This window comes from Neoarius graeffei, chromosome 5, assembly GCF_027579695.1.
Source record: "Neoarius graeffei isolate fNeoGra1 chromosome 5, fNeoGra1.pri, whole genome shotgun sequence".
Taxonomy (NCBI): domain Eukaryota; kingdom Metazoa; phylum Chordata; class Actinopteri; order Siluriformes; family Ariidae; genus Neoarius; species Neoarius graeffei.
This window is the reverse complement of record NC_083573.1, coordinates 19,022,535-19,034,959: the sequence shown is the minus strand read 5'-3', so window position 1 is coordinate 19,034,959 and position 12,425 is coordinate 19,022,535. Positions and strand designations below refer to the sequence as shown.

The window sequence follows — 12,425 nt, the reverse complement described above, 5'->3', positions numbered from 1 at the left end:
AGCTTGCGAACCGAGATGTGGAGGATGTCGCTGCGGGAACTGTCAGCCTGGTGGGAAAGAAATGACACTGGCCGAAGAAAGGGAGATGGAGATGGTGAGGGACGGCTTGACTTATGTGGCCGGAGACCACCACAGCCCTGAACCACACTGGCACACCAAGTACCCATGGAAAGAAGACCCAGCATCTCTTCCCAACAACAAGAAAGCAGTTGAAGCCACGTTCCGCAGAACTGAGAGGCAGCTGGCGAAGGAACCGGAGTGGAAAGTGGCCTACGCCTCACAAGTCCACGAAATGGTGAGCCGCAGAGCTGCAGTGAAGCTGTCCAAAGAGGTTCTGCAGAGCTGGACCGGGCCAGTGTGGTATATAAGTCACCTGATAGCCCCAAATCCACATTCAGTCTCCACCCCAGTGAGACTAGTATGGAACAGCAGCCAGAAGTATAGTGGCCTCAGCCTAAACGACATCCTGATCAAAGGCCCTGATGTCCTGAACCCAATCAGAGGTGTCCTGCTGAGATTCCGCGCTGGTGTCTTCGCAGCTTTATGGGACATCCGCAAAATGTACAACTCTGTCTGGCTTGAAGAAAGAGAAGTCCACCTGCACAGATTTCTGTGGCGTCACACAGAAGATGCAGAGATCGAAGAATTCGCCATAACAAGAGTCAACATTGGAGACAAACCTGCTGGTTGCATAGCCCAAGTTGCCATGCGAGAGACCGCCAGCCTGCCTTCATTCAACCACTTCAAAGAGGAGAGACGTGTCCTCGAAGAGGATGCCTATGTCGATGACATATTGACTTCCCACAACAACCTCGACCACCTGAAATGCCTCACATCCAACATTGAACAGATCCTTCAAACAGGAGGGTTCTTCATGAAGCCCTGGATCTACTCGGATCAAAGTGGGAGGAGCGAGTCGAGAGGTGAGAAGATCAAGTCAAACACCATGATCCTGCCAAACCAACTCACCGAAGAGGATAACAAAGCCCTGGGCCTCGGCTACACCGTCGACGATGACAAGTTACATGTTATGGTTGCAGTGAACTTCTCCAAGAAGAAGAAGAAAATGCACCTCGGCCAGGACTTGTTGAAAGAACAAGTGAGAGAACAAACCCCTGACCCACTCACCAGAAGAGAGCTGTTAAGCCAAGTCTCTGGTCTCTATGACCCTCTCGGCCTTGTGGCCCCAGCAAAACAGAAGGGAGCCATCCTGATCCGCAGGGCCTTCCAAGAGGCAAAAGTCATGTACTGCGTAGAAGACACCTGGGATGCTGCCTTGTCCAGAGAGCTCAGAGACGATGCCATAAAGCTTCTCGAAGAGTACGCTGAGCTGAGCCAAGTTAGATTTCCCAGACCTCTCACACCACCAGATCCAGCTGAAAGACCATGTGCAATCACCTTCTCTGATGGCAGTGAGTGTGCATATGGTGCTGTGCTGTACCTGCGTTGGAGCTGCAGCCATGGTGTCATAGTAAGGCTAGTTGAGGCCAAGGCTAAGCTGACCCCCCTTGACCATAATGGTGACCCTGTGAAAGCAGAAATGTGCGGAGCAGTCTTTGCAGCACGGCTGAAGAATTACTTCCAAAAGCACTGCCGAATCGAGGTCAAGAGGTGGTATCATCTAGTCGACAGCCAGACTATCTTGGGTGCCATACAGTGTGAAAGTTATGGATACCAAACCTTCTACGCAAACAGAGTTGGTGAGATCCAGAGCAGCACTGACATCCGAGATTGGTGGTGGATTCCAGGTGCCGAGAAAATTGCAGATATTATCACCCGAGGGGCCAGTCCTGATGACCTAATCGAGAAATCCAAGTGGCAGTCAGGTCCGCAGTTCCTTCAGCTTCCTGAGAGTGAGTGGCCAAAAAAGTCAGCGAAAGATGTTGCTGCACAGGCAAGAGACAACGTCACAAAAATGCAGAAGAAAACATTCACTGCTGTACTCACCCGAAGTCAGCTGAAGACACAAAGCCCAATTGCAGTCCAGGACGAAGCACAATCCAAGTCCAGAAACCCGCCACCAACAGTAGCAGCAGTCCAAAATCTATTGGACGAAAGGCGCTTCAGCAGTCTAAGACGGCTGGTCGGGACGGTTGCATGGATTTGGAGGGCGGCTAAGAAGTTCTTGCACGCCAAGAGGGGAGATGAAGCAAAGTAGGAGGCAATACCTTCATCTGGCGTCATCACTGTCAGCGAAAGGAAAAACGTGTTCCTGAAACTATGTCTGGCAGCGCAAGAAGGTGTGAACTTCCCAAATACAAGTACTGACAGGCTTGTTGTATACAAAGACCAAGTAACTGGGATCCTGATGTGTGGAGGGTGGATACAGGCCTTCAAAGAGGACCATAATGCTGTTCCCCTGCTACCATACCAAGCCTGGGTCTCCACTCTCCTGGCACATGAAGCACACAGTGAGGGACATGATGGAGTGGCAGGAACTCTGCTGCGGATGCGAAAGAGAGCCTGGGTGATCAGAGGAAGAATTCTGGCCCAAAAAGTTGTCAACAACTGCATCATCTGCAAGAAGGAAAGAGCAAGAACCTGTCAGCAAATCATGGGTGACTTACCTGAAGAGCGTGTCAATCCAGCTGTGCCATTCCAGTTCACATCCGTCGACCTGTTCGGACCATATCAAGTGAAGGATGACGTCAGAAGGAGAGCAAGCATGAAAGTATGGGGCGTACGATTCTGCTGTATGTCAAGCCGAGCCATCCATGTCGAACTGGCAAACACTCTAACAACAGAGAGCTTCCTCCTTGCTTACCAGAGGTTCACTTCAATCCGTGGTCATCCGCAGAAGATCTGGTCCGATCCTGGAACAAACTTCATTGAAGCGAAACCTGTCCTGGAAGAAATGTATACTTACCTGAGGCAACTGAACAAAGAATCACTTGAAGAGTATGCTGCCAAAAACGGTACCTGCTGGACGTGGAAAATCCTTCCAGCTGACTCACCCCACCGGAATGGTGCTGCCGAAGCTGCTGTCAAGGTCACCAAAAGAGCTCTGCAAAGCCTCGGTGGCGGAGGAGGCCTTACCTTCAGTGAGTTCCTGACAGTGCTTAAGCTAGCTGCTAACCTTGCCAACGAAAGGCCAATCGATGCCAGAGTTCAGAGCCGTGAGGACCGCATCAACTACGTAACCCCAAACACACTGTTGCTTGGCCGAGCCACACAAACTGGAGACTTCAAAACAGTAGACTACACCACCTACCCCTTCAAGAGACTGCAAGAAATGCAAACACAAGTTAGCCACTTCTGGAGGTCCTGGAGCCAACTTGCAGGGTCGAACCTGTTCATCCGCAGCAAGTGGCACACTGCAAAAAGGAATGTTGCCGTTGGAGACATAGTGTGGCTCTGCGACCAAAACGCACTGAGGGGGCAATTCAAGCTTGCAAGAGTGGTCAGCGTGAATGCAGACTCCAAAGGCATTGTCCGGGATGTCCATGTGAAAGTCCCCCTAGGTGGACGTGCTCAGGTGAAGACTCCAAAGCCAACCGAAAAGTCCTGGGACCCACAGGGTACCACACTGCATCGGGATGTGCGACGCCTCATTGTCCTCCTCCCAGTGGAGGAACAAGTCAGCAGAGACCAGCTTGCCTGATGGGTGCGATCTTCCCGTGTCGCGCCACACCAAGATCGAGTGGGAGGTGTTGCGGCGACCTGCCACAAGGAGTGCCTGAACGCAGGCTCACATGATTGACAGCTGCCTCCGCCACTTCCTGCTACGCTGAATCGCTGCGCTACCAGCGCACGCATGCTGCGCTGAACAGGCAGCCAATCACAACGCTAGTTAGCAGGGCAGCCAATCACAATGCTAGTTAGCAGGGCAGCGGTCGTTCTAGAATGATAGGCAGAATTGACATTCAGTTTGTAATGAAGCAGCAGCGCAGCAGTTGCAAAGAGAATTCGCTACTAACACAAACTTTACAGCACATCAGGGAAAAAAGGACAAAAAAGGCTACCGGTAAACCCACTGAACTATTTTATATGCAAACGCTGCGCTCGCAGTAATCCGTGGGCATGAGAAATGTTTGTTCCTTACCTGTGATTGGTTTAATGGTTTAAACTTTCTTTCTCAGTGGCGTGTAGTAAAATATCTTCAGTTAAAGTGAACAAACTGCCTGTGAAAGGGCTAATGGTTAAAATGGTTCTTAGTTTAAAACTGGTTTTCTGTTCATTTATATTTGTTCAGCAATATATTACCTGAATGATTAAAAATGGTTAAAATATACGTAATTTACCTTATACATAAATATTTATATATTGTTGCCTAATTAACTTGGGCTTTGTTATAGAAAAACAAGCATTTATTCACACATGCTTTGTTGTAGAAAAACAGGCATTTATTCATACATTTATTTCATGTTTGTATGTTTAAAGGTTTTTCACCTTCTAGCTTCGGCTTCAAGCTCCAAGCTTCTAGCTTCTACTTCTGATTCTACCTCTGATTCTACTTCTGATTCTAACGTCAGTTCCACTGAAAACCAATAAAATACAAGACGAGTGGAATCCTGTGTCCGAGTCCTTCCCTTTCAAGTGTGGGAAACCCTGATGCTCACATACACTTGCCAGTCAGAAATAATGCGGGTGCATGGTTTTAGTTGTAATTGGTCTCTGTAGCCTAGACTAGAGCTTTGGGAGGACACTGATGGGCCATCAAAACATTTTCACTGTCTTGGATACTTTGTTTGAGTTTGGTTTTCTTTTCTTTATTGTGGTGTTTGAGTTGGACCATACAATTCAGAATTTGGCACTTTGCTTAAAAATGTTTTATCGGGTGGTCTCAAAATAGTTTGCACCTCTCGACAGGTTGTAAACATTATGCAGTTAATTTGTCAATTATATTTTCTATATAAGGAAGAGCACAGTGTTACTAAGGAATCGCTTAGCTGTCTTTAAATCGTGAGAGCCCAGGACACTTTGAGTTTGGTTGGTTTACGTTTCATATGTGTCATTTAGTAAGTCTGCTTTAGTGGCTTTAATAGATTAGATTAGATTCATTTTATTCATCCCACATCGGGGAAATTCACGTGTTACAGTAGCAAGAAAATGTCAAACAGATAACAAATCAAACGAATACAAATTAGACAAACGAAGGATTAAATACAGAGGGCTATTTGCATTATCTACCATGAAAAAGTATAGAAAAATTGCCTTATTGAGAGGCTCGGAAAAATTGCACATTACAGGTAGACTCTGTGTATGTATATATACACACATATATACATAAATAATATTATATAAGTATGCATAAAAATAGCAGGCGTTTGTCAGTAAAGAAAAAATGGATGATAGAATTTACAAGTTATGCCACTTGTACTTGAAAATGTTTTATGGGGTAGTCCAAACAAAGCTTTATACATTATACTGCCTGAAAGGTTATGTGGACTAATAGTTCATTAAAAACAATTTGATTTATGACTTGTCCTTTCCTTTTTTACATCAAATAACTGAAAGTAACTAAGTAACTTTTACTCAAAGTACATTTTAAATTGAGTAATTTTTTACTTTTACTCGAGTAGATTTTTAGATGGGTTCTTTTACTTGAGTAGAATTTAAGCAAAGTAAAGATACTTTTACTTAATTACAATTTTTCAGTACTTTTTCCCCCTCTGTTGCCCAGCAACAGCCCCAAAACATCACTGCTCTAGAGGAGATCTGCATGGAAGAATGGGCCAAAATACCAGCAACAGTGTGTGAAAACCTTGTGAAGACTTACAGAAAACGTTTGACCTCTGTCATTGCCAACAAAGGGTATATAACAAAGTATTGAGATGAACTTTTGTTATTGACCAAATACTTATTTTCCACCATAATTTGCAAATAAATTCTTTAAAAATCAGACAATGTGATTTTCTGGATTTTTTTTTTCTCATTTTGTCTCTCATAGTTGAGGTATAGGGCGGCACGGTGGTGTAGTGGTTAGCGCTGTCGCCTCACAGCAAGAAGGTCCTGGGTTCGAGCCCCGGGGCCGGCGAGGGCCTTTCTGTGTGGAGTTTGCATGTTCTCCCCGTGTCCGCGTGGGTTTCCTCCGGGTGCTCCGGTTTCCCCCACAGTCCAAAGACATGCAGGTTAGGTTAACTGGTGACTCTAAATTGACCGTAGGTGTGAATGTGAGTGTGAATGGTTGTCTGTGTCTATGTGTCAGCCCTGTGATGACCTGGCGACTTGTCCAGGGTGTACCCCGCCTTTCGCCCGTAGTCAGCTGGGATAGGCTCCAGCTTGCCTGCGACCCTGTAGAAGGATAAAGCGGCTAGAGATGATGAGATGAGATGAGTTGAGGTATACCTATGATGAAGATTACAGGCCTCTCTCATCTTTTTAAGTGGGAGAACTTGCACAATTGGTGACTGACTAAATACTTTTTTGCCCCACTGTATGCACAAACACGTCATCACTATGGGACTGGTGACATACTATATGCTACTGCCAGGATCGAGCAGAGCATTAGGCTGGAAAAGTAGGTTGCTTGCAGAATCAAGGTACACATTACATGTTTGCTACAGGAGATTGGACTGAAAAAAGAATAGCATTGTGATCATAAAAGTAAGTACAAATCATAAGTCAACTCTGTACAAGCATTACAAATATGTTGGCTGCTCTTTTATTCATGTATGTACTAATTCTTGTGAGACATTTTATGGTTTTATGGACAACATCACAAATTGTGACAGGTGTCCAATTGGTTAGTAGAATTCAAAAGACACTCAGACTATACTTTTCTCTGAAATCAAACATTTGGCTACTTCAGCTTGGGAGACATTGCATGGAACAGATACCCAAGTTTATGGCAGAGGTAAAGTCCATGAGGTATGCCATTTTCCACTACAAATGCCAGGAACTGTCTGTACTTCTCCAAATCAATAGAAAAAGTTGGTAAGACCTGTTGAAAGGAAGTTCCAGGAAAGGAAATCTGACACTCAGATACTTAGAAGGAAAGACAGGAAATAGATCGCTTCCTGTCCTTCTGATCCACTACCTTCTAAGATACATTTTATTGAGTGTAACCATAAGGGACACATTGGTGAAGGTACTTCTGGGGGTTCTGTGTTACCCCTGAACCTGAAAAGCCTCTCTGTCTGCAGTGTTTTGGTTATATCTGGCCCTGTTCACACCAAGCTTCAGCATGCATCCTTGGTGACTGAATCACAAGAGGTCAGTGCTAAGTACAAGTGTAAACAAAGTCAAATGGGTCTCAAAGATACATTGTGCCTAAAAACTCAAACAAGATTTGGAGGTAGCCTGGTATCCATATAGCAAGAACACATTTGTAATGTGAACACGAAAGCACCTCAATGCGTTCCAGACAGCAACAAAATTTTCCCAAGTTGGAAACTATGTAATCATTGTGAGTGTCTTTGGAAATTGCACTGAATGGTCAAGCTCTCCATAGATTGATGGACAAATGCTATAACAGCAGAGAGGAAAGCAGCTGCTTTTCATAGCTTCATTTGTTGTCTTATTTCACATTAATTTATAAGTTTTGTTACAAGACCACCAAACATTTGACATGTTTTGTAAAGGTACATGAGATATGATTTGAAAATAAATGCAGCAGAAGACCACATGATTACAACTTTTGAAACAGTACATAAAAATGCGTGAAATATAATTCATGGGACATTTCTGCCTGAAAGTAAACACAACAGAAGACTAATGTAATAAATGTGTGTGACAACTTTCCTCAAGCAGAAACTGAAAGCCATGGCCTAAAGGTTAGAGAAGCAGCTTTGGAACCAAAAGGTTGCCGGTTCAATTCCCTGGACCAGCAGGAATGGCTGAACTGCCCTTGAGCAAGTAACATAACCCCCAACTGCTCCCCAGGCTGCCCACTGCTCTGGATATGTCAGGGTCCTGTTGTATGTCGCTCTGGATAAGGGTGTCTGCTAAATGCCTGTAATGTAATGTAATGATCACAAGTGGCCATTGAAGATGCATTCATAATGCCAGGTATGAACAGCTATGCGTCTTGGCTGTCCACTTGTGATCTATTCACCCAGGGTTCATGCCAAGTGTAAACAGGGAATAACAAGGAAAAATGGTACTAGCTAAACGTACACAAATGCTACCTTAGAAGCTAAATGAACCTGGAAAGTATTGCTAGACACAGGAGCAGAGTTTCATTTAATCTCCAGTGCATTTTTTGATGAGATTCAGCATAACATTAGGCCATCCTTAAAAAAAAATCAGTTTCCTGTCCACCAGGTGAGCAAAAAAATTTTCAGTCGGGAGGGAGGGATTTATATATATATATATATATATATATATATATATATATGGATGAAATCGCAATGCTGTGTTTGCTTTTTCTTTCAGTACTTTTTTATTACAAAAGCAGACACATTTAATAAAATATGACACAGTTTAATCAACCGAAACTTGTACAAAAACTTTAAGATAGCATTTTAAATGCTGACTGCAACATTTGCAAAACTTTTACAAAGGTACTTAAAATGTCCGACACACGGACTTTTTGTAGTTCTAAATCGACTGTTAGGCCTAGTTCGGATGAAATTACACTATTAAAATGATCACTGAATGATTTGTTTTTCTGAATCTTTACTATTTTGTTGTTCGCTAGAATACCATTTTGCGATTTCACACTTAAGCAAATGTTTGAAAACTCTGGATCTCCTTCCTTCATGGTGGCTGCCATTTTTTTGTGCCGCACAGCGCATGCGCAGAGCTGATTCAGTTCAGAGTGCGCGCGCACTCAGCAGAGGCAGTAGTGTGTCGGGGCTGTCAGAGGGAACAGAAGCAGAGATAACGCTTATTTTGTCTCCGATAAACCAGTCTTCTCTCGTTCAATTACGTGCTGGCATCAAAAGACACCATTGGTTGTAAATGAAACCAAACTGAGTCATTGGAGTGTATTTTCATACACAAATGGAGAAATGTTCGCTGAGTGTTTAATTGTGTAGCCATCACTGCAGACCGTTGTCGTTGTTAATTCATAGCATGCCCAGTTGTGTGAATGTGTCATGCACCGAAAATAAGAGATTTACAAGCCAGGAACGCCTCATGATGCAATATGCAAGAAAAGAAAGAAGATTTACTGCCATTTTACTTTGTATTTGAGTAAAGTGAATAAATGGTCTGTGGAAAATACATTTAATCCTGGGAACTGCGTGCACATTTGTTTATTTTGTGCTTACTCCCCCCGGCTGGCTACTTATTTGTTATGGCTGGCTAGTATGAGCCTTAGTGGAAAGCCCTGGGAATGCGTAAATGGCAAGTTCGATTTTAGATTTACGAACCCGAAAAAAATGTCGAAAAACCGGCGTTAAAAAAAAAAAATTCAACCGCACAAACGGCACTCACCCGGCCGGTGGACCGGAAACAGAACATTTTTTAATAATGGCCCTAAGATGGCAAATATTTGAAGGTCGAGGACTATAAACCTGACCTACTTGGCTACACCCAAGGCCAAATTCAAGTAGCTAAAAATGTATACTTAGAGTTTACATTATGCAAACTGTAGGTTGTATATCCAGTCTGTGTGTAATTCTGACACAGAACCTACAGTGGTGCTTGAAAGTTTGAGAACCCTTTAGAATTTTCTATATTTCTGCATAAATATGACCTAAAACATCACCAGATTTTCACACAAGTCCTAAAAGTAGATAAAGAGAACCCAGTTAAACAAATGAGACAAAAATGTTATACTTGGTCATTTATTTATTGAGGAAAATGATCCAATATTACATACCTGTGAGTGGCAAAAGTATGTGATCCTTTGCTTTCAGTATCTGGTGTGACCCCCTTATGCAGCAATAACTGCAACTAAACATTTCCGGTAACTGTTGATCAGTCCTGCACACTGTCTTGGAGGAATTTTAGCCCATTCCTCCATACAGAACAGCTTCAACTCTGAGATGTTGGTGGGTTTCCTCACATGAAATGCTCGCTTCAGTTTCTTCCACAACATTTCGATTGGATTAAGTTCAGGACTTTGACTTGGCCATTCCAAAACATTAACTTTATTATTCTTTAACCATTCTTTGGTAGAACGGCTTGTGTGCTTAGGGTTGTTGTCTTGCTGCATGACCCACCTTCTCTTGAGATTCAGTTCATAGACAGATGTCCTGACATTTTCCTTTAGAATTTGTTGTTATAATTCAGAATTCATTATTCCATCAATGATGGCAAGCCGTCCTGGCCCAGATGCAGCAAAACAGGCCCAAACCATGATACTACCACCACCATGTTTCACAGATGGGATAAGGTTCTTATGCTGGAATGCAGTGTTTTCCTTTCTCCAAACGTAACGCTTCTCATTTAAACCAAAAAGTTCTATTTTGGTCTCATCCATCCACAAAACATTTTTCCAATAGCTTTCTGGCTTGTCCATGTGATCTTTAGCAAACTGCAGGCAAGCAGCAATGTTCTTTATGGAGAGCAGTGGCTTTCTCCTTGCAACCCTGCCATGCACACCATTGTTGTTCAGTATTCTCCTGATGGTAGACTCATGAACATTAACATTAGCCAATGTGAGAGAGGCCTTCAGTTGCTTAGAAGTTACCCTGGGGTCCTTTGTGACCTCGCCGGCTATTACACGCCTTGTTCTTGGAGTGATCTTTGTTGGTCGACCACTCCTGGGGAGGGTAACAATGGTCTTGAATTTACTCCATTTGTACACAATCTGTCTGACTGTGGATTAATGGAGTCCAAACTCTTTAGAGATGGTTTTGTAACCTTTTCCAGCCTGATGAGCATCAACAATGCTTTTTCTGAGGTCCTCAGAAATCTCCTTTGTTCGTGCCATGATACACTTCCACAAACATGTGTTGTGAAGATCAGACTTTGATAGATCCCTGTTCTTTAAATAAAACAGGGTGCCCACTCACACCTGATTGTCATCCCATTGATTGAAAACACCTGACTCTAATTTCACCTTCAAATTAGCTGCTCATCCTAGAGGTTCACATACTTTTGCCACTCACAGATATGTAATATTGGCTCATTTTCCTCAATAAATAAATGACCAAGTATAATTTTTTTGTCTTATTTGTTTAACTGGGCTCTCTTTATCTACCTTTAGGACTTGTGTGAACATCTGATGATGTTTTAGGTCATATTTATGCAGAAATATAGAAAATTCTAAAGGGTTCACAAACTTTCAAGCACCACCGTATTACTATTGGTTTTAGACATGTTTGATCGTGTTTTTACTGTAATTGATTATCACAGCAAAAAAAGGTTTGGGCCCCAAGTCCATATCTTTAATCCTTTTGTTAGGTGGCATGCAGTATCCTTTTTGTGGTATGTTTACAAGTTGACACTGTGGTGAATCAGTATAGCATCAGTATGAATCAGTGCAGTATCTTGCATAGAATCTCCTCAAGTGGGCTTACCTACAGCTAGCTTCAATTCACACCAGTATAAAGCTGGGGAATGTGTAAAGGACATTAGACACTCAATGCTTATGAACTTCCTTCTACTTAATTCTGACAAGACAGAAGTACTTGTACTACCACATGCAGCTAGAAGTAAGGGCTGAAATATATATCCACAGACACACACAAGCTGAATGCATGTGCTTGACAACTTAATTGTAATATCCCATCTGACCTACTGGAAGTGGCAAAGAGTGTGGTATGAAAGTAAGACAATACCCTAAGAAAAAGATAAAAACCAGAACACAAAATGCATGTGCGGCAATTTGCAACATTGTGACCTCGAGAGAAGAAGAGCTTCTTTAATGCTGATGTTGGAAGAAGAAGAAGACAAAAGGAAAAAAAAACTGTTTTAAAAATATTTTAAAACATTGTTCTTCTGTATTTCGCACTTTGATTACCTGGTCACCATCTGCGGCTACTCCCACATACCAAAGCACCTAGGACATTAGGTAATATCAATAAAACAAATATATATTTAAAATTCCACACTTTCATGATAAAAAGTTTCATGTATAAACCTTGTAGACAGATATGACTCTTAAACAGCAAGCACCACAATGTGCACAAGCAGTGAGGTGAAGGCAGTGCATGTACCCAGGAGACATACCGCAAGTGTGATACTGACATGTTAATCAATGTGGCCTTTCATTATCCTGCAAATTTTATATCTGACTACTCATTTCCACCTGCATGAGCATAAAAACTGCCAATTCTTAGTTTTCAGCAGAAAAACACATTTCACTGGAAAGGAAATGTGTATCGTGGAAAAATGTGATAATATGTATCAGTGTATATATATTCATTCATTCATCTTCAGTAACCTCTTTATTCTGGTCATGGCTATGCTGGATCTGGTGCCTGTCCCATAGCCTGGGCCCGCCCATCCTAAGTGTGACGCAACACAGAGCTTTGAAGTTGCGTTAGCCAGACTACCTGTCCCAGGAACACTGGGAATATATTGTTTTCTAACTACAAACCCCCTTTCCAGAAAAGTTGGGATATTTTCAAAAATGCAAAAACAAAAAT

The 12,425-nt window shown here is 42.8% G+C and overlaps 1 protein-coding gene across 2 annotated transcripts in view; it reads left to right on the top strand.

The window, feature by feature from the left end:
• The window catches only part of si:ch211-285f17.1 (sickle tail protein homolog), a 422,785-nt gene that overhangs the window by 35,611 nt on the left and 374,749 nt on the right, over nt 1-12,425 (top strand). The gene's annotated exons all lie outside the window — the stretch shown is intronic.